The sequence below is a fragment of the Halichoerus grypus genome, chromosome 3 (assembly GCF_964656455.1).
Source record: "Halichoerus grypus chromosome 3, mHalGry1.hap1.1, whole genome shotgun sequence".
NCBI classification, from domain to species: domain Eukaryota; kingdom Metazoa; phylum Chordata; class Mammalia; order Carnivora; family Phocidae; genus Halichoerus; species Halichoerus grypus.
In genome coordinates, this window is record NC_135714.1 from 110915459 (window position 1) to 110928675 (window position 13217).

General features: G+C 35.3%; 1 long non-coding RNA gene across 7 annotated transcripts in view; it reads left to right on the forward strand.

Moving 5' to 3' along the window:
- Positions 1-12509, forward strand: part of LOC118551210 (uncharacterized) — a 77655-nt gene extending 65146 nt beyond the window's left edge. For 4 of the 7 annotated variants that reach the window (XR_013446463.1, XR_013446462.1, XR_013446461.1 and 1 more), the window contains 2 exons: positions 8110-8195; positions 10685-12509. This is a non-coding gene — a long non-coding RNA (uncharacterized LOC118551210). Of the gene's footprint in view, positions 1-7904; positions 8196-10684 lie in introns of all 7 variants that reach the window. The other 3 variants (XR_013446459.1, XR_013446458.1, XR_013446460.1) reach the window with 1 other exon arrangement.
- Positions 12510-13217: the final 708 nt, after the last annotated feature.

Consider the following 13217-nt stretch of genomic DNA (forward strand, 5'->3'; position numbering starts at 1 on the left):
ATAGATTGAATATGTATATATTATATATACATATATACATATTCTATATGTATTCTCTCTATATATTTTCTCTCTATATATATTCTCTATATATTCTCTCTCTATATAAATTCTCTCTCTCTATATATTCTTTCTCTGCAACGATCTCATTCCTAGGTATTTATCCAGTGGCTTTGAAAACTTCTATCCACACATAAATGAATTAATGCTTATAGCAATTTTATGTGTAATTGTCCAAAACTGGAAGCAACCAAGATGTCCTTCAATAGGTTGAATGGAAAAGCAAAATGTATATATCCATACAAGGGGATATCATTCAGCAATAAAAAAGATGAGCTATCAAGCCACAAAAAGATGTGGAAGGATGTTAAAAGCCTATTGTTAATTAAAAAAAACCAAACAGTCTGAAAAGACTACATACAGTATGATTACAACTACATGACATTCTGGTAAGATGAAAATTAGAGTAAAAAGATCAGTGGTTGGTAGGGTTTTGGGGAGAGTGTAGGATTAATAGGTGAAGCAAAGGGGATTTTTAGGGTAGTTAAGCTATTCTGTATGACATTCTAATGGTAAATACATGACATTCATTTATCAAACACATAGAACTGTACACATCAAGAATAAACCTTAATGTAAACTATGAACTGTAGTTAATAATAATGTAACAATATCAGTTCATTAATTGTAACAAATGTACCACACTAATATAGGGTGTTAGTAATAGGGGAAGCTGTGGTTGGTGCAAGGGGCATATGGGAATTCTCTGTATTAGCTACCCAATTTATAAATCTAAAACTGTACTAAAAAGTCTGTTAATTTAAAATATGTGTTATGCCATATAAAAATAATAATTTTTAACTAATTCTGACCTGTGAAAACAGCATTTTCATATGGTTCAAATGTATATTATCCACACAAAATACTTGTTTTAGGTACTGGTTTATTATTTGAATTTAGACCTAAAGTTCTGAAGTATTGTTGAATTTGATTATTGTATTTACCCAAATCAATACTCAAAAATTGGAAATAAATTTTATGATCTGTGTTATCTAATTACATATATATATCACATGATTTCCAAATATTCATTAATATTAATGTGGTATTTGCACAACCTTAAAGAAGAATTAAGATTAGATACAAGATTTTCTGAAATTAATAAAATATAGATATTTATCTTGTTAATAATTTTTGGTAATTTAAAAATCCCATTAATTTTTACTATGATGGTGGCTCTTGTTTTACCGGATGTGTTTGACTTCTCTATGATGATGAGGTAACAACCCAACAGAGAGTGCTGAGTAAGTGTGGTTTCCTCTTTTCTTGTTTTTCCCATCACTTGTTTTTGGAGCATTTTCTTCCTAATTTTAGTTTGGGGATACTGTTCTGACTTCAGGATTCACTTTAGCCATTCATTTCCCACTGCTGTTTCTTAATAAGGAAAGTGCAATGTAGGAAGCATCTTTCAGGTATCCATAAAGGGCCAAACAAAAAGGTGAAATCTCTATATTATATAAAGGGCATGACCACACTTAAGTGAATTGCATGCACCACAAGGAGTTCACTCATTTCCCAGTCTCAGAGATGATTCCCCTGCTTTAAAGGCAGATAAAGCAACATTTTTGAAGAGATAAAATAACGCATTCATTTTTTTAGCATGATTTCATGATTTTAAAGCACATAAAATTATATTGTGGTGAAGTTTTTATCTAAATATCTTTCATGGCTTTAGTAATGCCAAGGGGTACACAACTAGATTAAGCATCTTTTACATAATTATATACAATGAGCCTAAGTATACTCAACATCATTGTGATTGATTTTGCTGAATAAGCTTGTAACATCAGACTCATGATTATTTTGAAGTTAAAGGGTAAGTTTTTATCTGGCAAAAATTTTAATGTACATAAAAATGATATGTAAGCATTTATGTATATATGTATGTATTCTACCAGTCTTTAAAACTAAGTTACTCAATATCTACTATGTGGAAAATAGGGATTTACAACATTTTATAATTATACAATTCTCATTTGGAAAGTTATTGTTTTGTTTTTCAATTTGAATTGGAAATTATCTTTAAGATTTTTAAATACATTGAGCATTTGAGGAAAGTTTCAATATTCCAAAAATTTTATCAATAATATAAAAAGTTAATCAAGCACATTTCTATACCAAATATCGCAAATATAAATGAGAAAAAGAACTATTATTAAATAAGTTATTTGCATAACAAATAAATACATAAAACTGGCAGATAACAATAATATTCTTCAGAGGAAAATGAAAAAGGGCAATGTGAATAGCAGATGCTAAAAGTGTTGAGAGAAAGACAGACAGATAGACAGAGGAAGACCAACTGTGAAGAGGGGCAGTAGACTTCTTGGTTTGACATCTAGGGGCTATTTTAATGTTGTTTTCTGGCTAAATCCCTTGTTGCACCCAGTCCTGCAGAATAAAATCAACAGACATGCAGGCACATTTTACCCAGTATCTAACAGCTCTACTGGAAATTCTTCCTGTGTAAATTCCACCATAAATATCATTGAGTATTGTCTTTGTACCTAAATTAACTTATATCCCCTTATTGTTATTGTGTTATTTCAATCTTTATTGTTCCCATTATAAAAGCTATGTTCACTAAGAACAATTTGAAATATACAAAAAATTTAAAAAAAGAAATCAGAATCCTCTCTACCTGTGGTTGTTACTCCCCAACTCAATCACAATTAGATCACTTGACATCCCACCTATTTTTAAAAAATAATCCAAAGGCATTTATGAGTTTTTCGTCCTAGGGGCCTTCTTTGGGTTTTTGATTTAGACTCATTTCTATACAGGGGTTATTGAGGCTCCATGTAATTCCCCCTTCTAAGACTTAAAACATTTCGTGTTGAATATCTGTTTAATTGTCTGCATTCATTCAGCCTCCCACCCCTGCCCCCACCCTGAAGAGGTTGTAGACTAAAAAGCACAGACTCTTTCTGTCTTAGCCATCACTGTGTTCCTAGCAACTAATAAAGCACCACACACATAGTAGGGTTGATAAATATTCGTTTCATGTATGAGTAATGATCGTAAAAGTGTGTATCCTCCTTTTGCAATTAACATAATAGCATAAGTATTTCTCCATATTACAGTATTTACTTTTAAGTATTTTTATGTGGTTCACCATCTGTTCATTGCATAAAAATCAATTTCAAGATTGTTGGACTCTTTGACTTATGTTTATCACCACTATAAACCAAGGTTCTCAGCAGTGCAATCTCCCTCATCAATTCTCACTGTATCTTATTTCCTCCTCACTTCTATAAATTGCAACTAAATCTTTGTTTTAAAAAAAAGACAGGAGCAAAGTCCTAATTCAAAGACTAATGAGCATGGCAAAGTTAATGAGAAAATCCTAGAACTTCTTCTGTGGTTCTTTATGCCTGTTGGCTTATTTTGTAATTTAAAGACATCACAGTAAACACAAAAGAACCATCTTCCTTCTTTAAAGAAAAAAAAAAAAATATATATATATATATATATATGGCCTCTGTCATTCTAGTTAACTTTAAGATTCCTTTTCTGGACTCTAATCACCACATTTCACATAAAAGCATTGAACAGGGCATGAAAAAATTTTCTTTTTTTAAAATTTGGTAAACTTATTATTTTAATATCTTGCTGATCATGTATTCACTCAGTAATACAATGAATATGTATTAATTGCATTGCAGTACAGCTTAGCACAGCAATCACTACGGTATTATGCAAGGTACCCAGTTTAGTGAGATGAGCAGCCACACAAGCTACAATTTATTACACACTTCAAAATTTACAAAATATCTACAAAGATATGTAAAGTATGTAAAGATAAGAGATCTTTCTTTTCTCTGTGTGGGTTTTCATTTTAGGGAATGGTATCTGGAAAGCTTCTGCATCAAGTAGCTGTGGTCTAAGACTTAGAAAAAATTTGCTTGATGAGTAGGGAGGATTTAAGATATTTTTAAAGTAATGTTTATAGCTAAAATATCTGGCATGAACATTATCCCGGCTTTTCTGACAGCAATACAAAATATTCAAGCAAGCTCATTTTGTGTAGCAGACAGGGGAGAATCTGAATTGACAATTAGAAATCTTTATTCCTAAAATATAAAAAGTTATCAGTGTGAAAATCTATCAAGTGTCCAAATCTCTGTAAGTATTGCTTCCTGACTCGTTATCAAAAATCTCCCCGGAAGCTTAATAAATTGCCAAAACACATTCAATTACATATCAGAAAAGGACTTCTGTACCTCTTGGAGAAGAAGACTATAGCTTGGATCATCATCACTGTCTGTGAAAACATGAATCAGTTTAAAGTATGTTTTTTTGTACTGGAATGATATCTCTTTCAGTTGGGAGTTCTGGGTCTTTTATGCAAATATTGTTACCTGAGTATATCTGAAATTTTCTTTTAGAATCATCTTCAAAGTAAGGACAGATCAAAGTGCAGGGTCCTAGATCAAAAAAGCAATGCCTTTGTAAAAACTCCTATTTTTGTTTTAGTTCAAAGCAAGTTAATAAATGTTCTCTCCTCATCTCTCTGTTAATGATAGTAACATCATTATAGGGAAGCAAAATTTAACACTGGCTTTCTCATAGGTTCAGCCTGAAGAGCAAGAGGGCCTTGTAAAAAAATAGAAAAGTAGGAGACTGTACTGTTTCTTACACTGAAGGAAATAACAAATTCTAGTGCTGTAAACAGGAATTAAAGGGACACAATAGAAATATGTCTGAGGCCTCTCTGCATACCTCCGTCTCAGCGCCTATCACACACCGAGCACTGTGATGAGATGCTTGTACTTTGTTTTCTTCACTGTGTCATAAACCTCTGGAGAAGGAAAACAACATCTTATTTATCCTTGTTTCATTAACACCTAGAACAAATATTTGCATCATAATAGCTCTGCGTTTAAAGAACTGAAATAGGGGCGCCTGGGTGCCTCAGTGGGTTAAGGGTCAGACTCCTGATTTCCGCTCGGGCCTTGATCTCAGGGTCCTGGGATTGAGGCTCGCACTGGACTCCGTGCTGGCTGGAGTCTGCTTGAGAGGCTCTCTCTCCCTCTCTCTCTGCCCCTCATCCCCCTGCTCACGTGCTCTCTCAGAAAGAAAGAAAGAAAAAGAAAGAAAGAAAGAAAGAAAGAAAGAAAAAGAAAGAAAGAAAGAAAGAACTAAAACAATGTTTTTAAAAAGACCTTTTGATAATGGAGTGTTTTTGAATAACTATGTCATAGACAAGATAGAACTTTGCCTCGTGATTAATTTTGTCATGTGTAAAACCTAAAAGGACTTGTAAATGGACTAATCAAATTAACATTTACTCGGGGGGATTTTTCCATCCATTTAAACAAGTGCACATATTTTACCTTAGAGTAAAAAAACAAAACAAAATTATACTATCACATAAAGATATAAAGCTTCCTTTAACTTTTAGTTGTTTTTTAAAAAACGCAGTCATGTGTCACTAAATGAGAAAATTCGTAAGTGGAAATTAGTCATTTACAAGAGTTTAAATGAATTACACAAAGCTCTAAATAAAACAGATGACCTCATATTAACATGCATTCTATTTTTACATTATTTGTCAAGATTTTAAACAAAATATCTGGATTACTGATATTTCATATGTACTAAAATGAGCCCTTAGATTTGCTGTATAAAAATCTTCTCTACAGTCATGACAACATCAACATGTAATAAGAAAGATTATAGCAGGAAATAAGCCAAATATATTATACATGGATATGCTTTGAAAGATATTCTACAGACTTGTGATACAGTTTTAAAAAAATGATATTTCACAGAACATTGTCTCATGAGAAGTACCTTGTAAATAAAAAGTTAAACAAAAGGAAACAACAAACTAACAATGATTAAATAAGTGTGGGATGTGCTGAGAAAACAAAGCTTAAAAGTTTTATCACAGTACAGTACAAAATCTTAGAACACGCTAAGGTCAGTTTTGAATTTCTGTGTGGATGCTATAGTGAGCTGCATTTTGTAGAGGTGTGTGGATATGCAGGCAGCTGGCCTTTTTGAGAGGAACACATTGGCCTTTCCCAAAACAAATGTTCTGTGGCACACATTTTATACTTCTTTAAAGCAGTATTCTGTCTTTGAAATGATGACATAATTGAATTGTTTGGAGAGCTTGACTTTGGCATATGAACACATAGTTTTCCGTCAACACCTCTCATTTATTTGTTCATGAAAATAATGAACATGGAAAAAGTTTTTCAAGAAGTTTGGTTGTAAAACGAAATGAAGAGATAGTTTGTTAGAAGAAGAAAACTATATCTTGAAGGAAATTGAAATGGGAAGGACGTTGTTGTGAGTGAGCGGTAGGAAGAGGAGGACTTATTGAGTATTAATTCCTGAGGAGGTAGGAGAGGATGGACTTCCCAATACAGCTGGGAGAAGTGGAATTGGGTAAGAAGAGAGACATGTGGTAATGTCACCTAAAAGAAGGAGGAGAGGGTAAAGACAGATAAATTCGTTTGCCACAGAAGCCTTCTGGTTCCTGTAAAATGGGATCCCTTGTAAATCATGAAGTTTCACTGGCGGAACTTTGGGGAAAGGAAGATGTGTGTGTGTGTACGTGTGTGTGTGCACACTTGTGTGTGTGTGTGCATGTGTGTGGGTGTTAAAGTAGTTCCAAGAAGTATAATTTAGTGGAAAGAACCTGGGCTTAGCCTCGTGAGATTAGATTCTATTCTGATCCTTCCACTGTGTTGTTAAACATTACTTACACAAGTGATCTATTCTCTTTGACCTTCAGTGTCTTCACCTTAGAAATAAGGGGAACCACCCAAATAAGTTATTTTAAGATTTAATGAGCATGTGCATTATCTGGAGGATCTTATCAAAGTGCTCTTCCTGATTCAGTCAACCTGGGATGGGGCCTGAGATTCTGTACTTCTAATCAGCTCCTGGGTAATGGGATGCTGCTGGTCTGTGCAACATACTTTGAATCGCAAAAGCCTAAATAATCTGATCACTAAGATTCTTGTACATTTATACGTAACTGTTATATACTAAGAGCAGGCATGTCAACCTCTCAGACCACCATGCTCTAGATGTTTTCCTGTTGCCGTTTGGAGATTTTACCAATATATTTCACACTATGATGTAATAATAAATGCCCACATATTCATGATAGAGGTCAAATCTGTGTGCAGTTCAGGTCATTCTTAGATGAATACTATACTATAGTTGATGTAATATGTGAAAACATATAGGAACTACCTATTATAAAAATATTTACAAAAAAGATAAATATTTCTTATCCTTTTCCCTTCTTCTGTTTCCATCTCTGTCCTCTCTCTTCTCTTCTTCTCCACTCCCTTCTTTTTTTTTTTTTTTTTAGATGTCTAAGACCAGAACTCAGTGGTAAAACGGTAAAGTCACAAATAGTCATAACTTATTTTTTAACGTGTATAATCTGTGGGTAATCAAGAGGAGATGTAATACACATTGGTGTGGAGGATTGTGCATTGAAATTGTTACCTTCCTTACTTCCTTGTCAGAATTGAATATAAACTAGTCCTGGAAGCAGATTATTTGGTCTGAGTATATCACTGAATATCATTTCAAATCAAGTATTTTCAGGTAAATATTAAAAATATCAATTCCCCATAAATTAAATGCTGCTTAGATTCAGTTACTGTGTGTCGAAAACAAGAAAAATTTTTATTTGATTCCTAATGAGGAGAAAAGAATCATAGTTCCCCTATTATGAGTAAGTCCATACAAATGTAGAAGTAGAGGTCAGATGTCAGCTTGCTGCCGGATGTATACTTAATGTTTGTCACTATATCAGTCTTGACATCTTTTATATCTATGTCCACATATTGACATCCACATTAATATTACAGCCGTGTCTGCATCTCACAAGAGTTTCCTGAGGCCTCAAGAGCCTGAAGCCTCATGTTAACAGCAATAAGCAAAATGTACCCGGCCCCCGAATCTACCCACACAATATAGGAACTCAGCCTTCTGCAAAAATACCTCAATTATTTCTGCAATTTTTCATGGTTTCTCAACAGCATGTGTATAGTCTCTTCATGTTCTCCTGCTCAGGCTCTCTCCTCACTGGTTGTTCTCGGAACGGCTGGTTGACAGCAGTATCTTTCCAATACTCTGACCATCAGCACTCTGCAGAGAAGGTCAGTGTCTAATCAAAAGAGTGGGTTCTTTGTGCCCCCAGAGCTGCAATGCCTCAACCAAGGAAAAGAAAATTACTGTTACTTAAGGAAATAACCAGTGTAAGACTGATACCAAAACTAAGTTATCAAAGTATATGAAATACTTACATTTTTTTTTTTTTTTTTTTTTTTTAAAGATTTTATTTATTTATTTGACAGAGAGACACAGCGAGAGAGGGAACACAAGCAGGGGGAGTGGGAGAGGGAGAAGCAGGCTTCCCGCTGAGCAGGGAGCCCGATGCGGGGCTCGATCCCAGGACCCTGGGATCATGACCTGAGCCGAAGGCAGACGCTTAACGACTGAGCCACCCAGGCGCCCCTGAAATACTTACATTTTAATGGCATATACTCACTAATTAAAGCTGGTGTCCAAGTTTGTAGTACTGAGAATCAATTCCAAATTCAGAAATTCAAGAGAGATGAGGTAGAATGATATGACAAATCATAGAATCATAAAAAATATGAGTTTAGTAAGTGTTGGTAAAATAAAATACATTTATTATGCTCTCCAAAAGGAAAAGATCTTTAAGAGCGTTGGGTCCTTGTGAGGCTCTTAGGGAGAATGAAAATGTGTTTGTAAGATTTGTAGTTTGAGATTACTGGGGACTCTGAGGAGCAGGAGAGAATGTGGGCATATGGGATGGAGCAAAAGACCTTAGATGGTAAACAAGAACTTACTAAGTACCTGCTGTGAAGCATTAGTTGGAAAATTAGCTCTATTGGTTATGGCATAATGCTAATGAGCCCAACGTTGAGTGTTTCCCCTTGACTTTGGGGTCAGTTAGGTGTGCTTTTCAGTGGCATCTGATTACAAGAAAGGCTTGGCAAGCTCTTTACATGCGCTGCTCAGGCTCAGGGCACAGAGCAAGCGTGGCAACTCCACCCATCATTTCTACTGGATGCACACACTCAAACCATATGCACTTTGGGGCCTATCACAGCAACACCGGGATATATATCTATGTATGTAGTCATGAATAAAAACAAAACTTCTTTTAATAGTTGTTTTATTTATATTTTTCTTTGATGTCAGTATTGGAGAATGCTGTGGTGAGGTTTCAATAAGGCATTTTGGTATGCATAAGAAGTCATATAAACGTTCATATACTTTAACTTAAGAATCTCCTGAAAATTTAGCTTGGAAAATAATTTGATAACTAAAAAAGATTACATATATAAATTTATTGTGTAGTTGTTTATGCCAGGCAAAAATTGAATGTGAGCTAAATGAAATGTCAAATTGTAGAAGAATGGCTTTTTCAGTTTTAGAACATTACCGTATAGAATGTTATGTATGAATAAAATAAAATATAATTATGGCAATTGAAGGACAATATAGGAAAAACTTATGAGAGAATGTTAGAAGAAAAAAGCAGCATAAAATGTTAAGTACATTATGAATACAACTTTTGAATATTTTAATATGAATACGACTATTTGAATACACACATACACACACAGAGAGAAACAAAAAAAAGTATAGGAATCTAGTTGAGAAAGAAAACAGTCGAGTTCAAGTGGTGGCAGGCAGTATAATTCCCTAGATTAGTGCTCAAATACGTAGGTGCCGCAGTCCGTCATTTTGAATTTTAGCTCCTGTTTACTAGCTATGTGACCACAGGTAATTGTTTCAACGTTCTGTACCTCAGTTTGCTCATCTGGAATCCTGGGATGATAAGGATCATTAATTCTGAGGAATTATTCTATTATTCTCATTCTAATAATAAGGATTATTAATCATTGACCTATGAGGTTATTCTAGCCTCATAAGAATGTTCGACTATAGGATGAGATGATTTATGCAGAAGCCCCGATCATATATGGGTGCTTAATATATATTTGTCATTATCAGAGCAATGGATAGCAGTAATTATTATTTTGCCACTCATGATTTTGTATTTTTCCAGTTTTCACTTTTTAATTTTAATAATGATAGCAGCAAATATTTAAATGCTTCTCCTTTGTCAGGCAGGGGCCAAAAGCATGCACTTCAGAATCAGGCAGACCTGAGTTTGAAACCAGCTCTGTAATTGACTAGTTTATAGTTAATTACTCTGTAATTTGCTACTTTTGTAATGTAAATAGATTTAACAAACTTTCCAACAATTCCACAAGACAGTGAGGTATAAGATAAACCTCATATATCACAGTTGAGGAAACAGATTCAGAGAGCTGCATTGCCAACAAGAGACTGAGTCAAGATTTTAATTTCTGTTTGAGCTTAAAGACTATGTTCGTAACCAATTCAGTATACTGTGGCTATTCCTGACTATTTATAAATAATCATCGCTATAGCCACATCAATTTGAGGTAAAAATACTAGTAAAGGGAGGGTTGGAATTACAGCCTCCTTGAATCCTGGCCTATGGGTGGGAGGTTGCTGTCGGGGGCTGGGGGAGTGGAAACGCCTGGAGTTTTCCCAATCTCCATCCTCTGTTCATTCTCACTAGGGCCCCTGGATCCCAGGCTTCTGTGTCACGCACTTTTCCGGCTCTGCCCCAGGCACAGCTGCTGCAGAACTCGTCACCTCACCGTGCTCTCTCTTGTTATTTGTCTTCCTCTCATCTCTCCACATATGATATCTCTGAGATACCTTGCTATTGAATGACTTAAGTGTTCAGCGGTCCCTTCCCGAGCCGGGGACTAGGGGATTGCTCCCGCGGCTTGTAGCTTCCCAGGGGAACTCCTCACCCCATCCTCCCGGGCATACCTCTCCAGAGGGTATGGGAGTTAGGAAAAAGGGCTGCTTGAAGACACTCCACCAGTAACGGGTGTGATGGCCAAAAGGAGAGACAATTTCACACCTGCCTCTTCAAGTTGACTTTGTGTAAGAAAATGGTAAAATAAATAGCAGCCCTTTGTAACATAGCATAAAAAGACGCATGACATTTAAATCAAAATGTTATTAATATCTTAGCTAGTTTCAATAAATGTTAAGCAGAAGTATATTTATTCAAATATTTTCTCATCTCATATATTTTGAAACCACAGTCAAATGTTTTCCTTTTATATTCACACTCCCATACCTTTTTCCATTTGGAATCACGTCAATCAGTTTTACAGCTGAAGGCAGTGACGTGCTGACAGAAGGTGAATGCAACACGATCTGGTTTCCGATTAAATTTGCTGTTTGCTGCTCTAAAAGTTTGGGGAAATTATTTTCTTTTAAAACTGGGAGTGAAAGCTTCATAAAGATTAATCTCAGTTAATAATATTGTGGGAACCCAGGATGCCAGAGGTATGTGGTTCTTAGATCCTGACATCTTAGCTTAACAAGGAACCAGTTTTCTTATTTGGGTACGTGAGTCTGTCCTTGATGTTTGTGAACCTGTTTTTGGAACTTCCTTTCTTCTCATGACTTCATGAACCAAAATGTATGATTTTCCTTTATCCCTCTCCTCCATGAGAAGTTTTTTTTTTTTTTTCTTTTCTTCCAATAATTTCCCCTCTGTTTCTTAATTCTTTGGTTCTTGCCTGTTTCTATATTATATTCCCTCTACTGTAGAGTCAGTCCATATTATAAAAATTTCATTTCTATCTCTGAATTCTCCCTTATAGGACAGTGTTAAATCTCTAAATACCAACCATATGTTACTTGAGTACCTTATTGTTACCTGACACTTAACATCGTCAAAACAGAATTCATTAATTTCTCTCCACATCAGCTTTCTTGATATTTTTACATCATCACAGTTCTATACATAGATGTGAAATCTATATATCTTCTATGTTTATACTTCTTGTTTTTCCTCATTCAGTGCAATAAATTATTGATTCCTATTTTTTGTCTGTTTATAATGCCTTTGAAGTTTCTTTTTCTTAGAATAGTTGGAGAATTATATTTAGAAACTGGACATAGTAACATCTCAAACTTTTGCTTAGACGATGTGATAGCCAGCTTCCAAGATGGTTCCCAATGCTTTCCACATCGTATATTCATGTCCTTGTGTAATTTGTTCCCACTAAGTTTGAGTGGTAAATAGAACTCAGCAGAACTGATAGTACATCCCCCCTGAGGTTCCGTTATAAAAGACTACGGTTTCCATCTTGGCCTTGCCTTCTCTCATGCCCTTTTCTCTTGATTCATGTTTGCCATGAGATAACCAGCCTTACAGAGAAGTCCATGTGGCAAGGAACTGAGACCACTGTCATAAACCAGTGAGAAACTGAGGCCTATTGCCAGCAGTCAAATGAGTGAGCTTGGAACTAGATCCCTCAACCTCACTGAAGCCTTTTGGTAACTATAGCCCTACCAGATAGCTTGTTTGCAGCCTTAGGTGAGACTCACCATCAGGGACATGTAGCTAAGCTTCTTCCAAATTTCTGACCTGTAGAAACTGAGTGAGATAATAAATGTTGGTTTAACCTGCCTTTGGGGGTTAAATTGTCATGTATCAATAGATAACCAATAAATGACTTTCTAATATAAGAAGAATATTTATATGATTATATTATCTTGAAAAAGGGAGAGGGGAGAGGGGTCCAGCATAACTCTGCTGGTGTCCTGGGGAGAGGGGTCTGCCCCTTGAGTGGAGAGAGGGCTCAGTGGCCCTGAAGACATGAACAATCTCTACTCATGAGACACCGTCAGAAACAAAGGATTAAAGTCAGAAGAGATGTTAAAAGTTATCTAAGTTTACCCAAAGAACCCATCTCCTCTTAGTCTTTTGAAAAGTGACTGAAAGGATCTGAAAAGAAAAGAAGAGATTCACCTAGATGTTTGAAAGTTATATGGTAGCTGTGCTGAGGATTCAAGTGGCAGCTCAGGCTCTGATGAGAATGAGGAAGAAACCTTTTAATCACAATTATAAAATGTTAATTGACAAGCCCATGCACATCCAGATGATATATCTGGCAAAGCTCCTAGCATACTGTGTAGAATAGTTGGTGTGCAGAATGTTTTTTCTTCTAAAACAAACTATTCTTGCAGTGTTTCATGTTCAAGAAGATATTCATCAGAGCCCAGGAATTTTGGCCAGACTT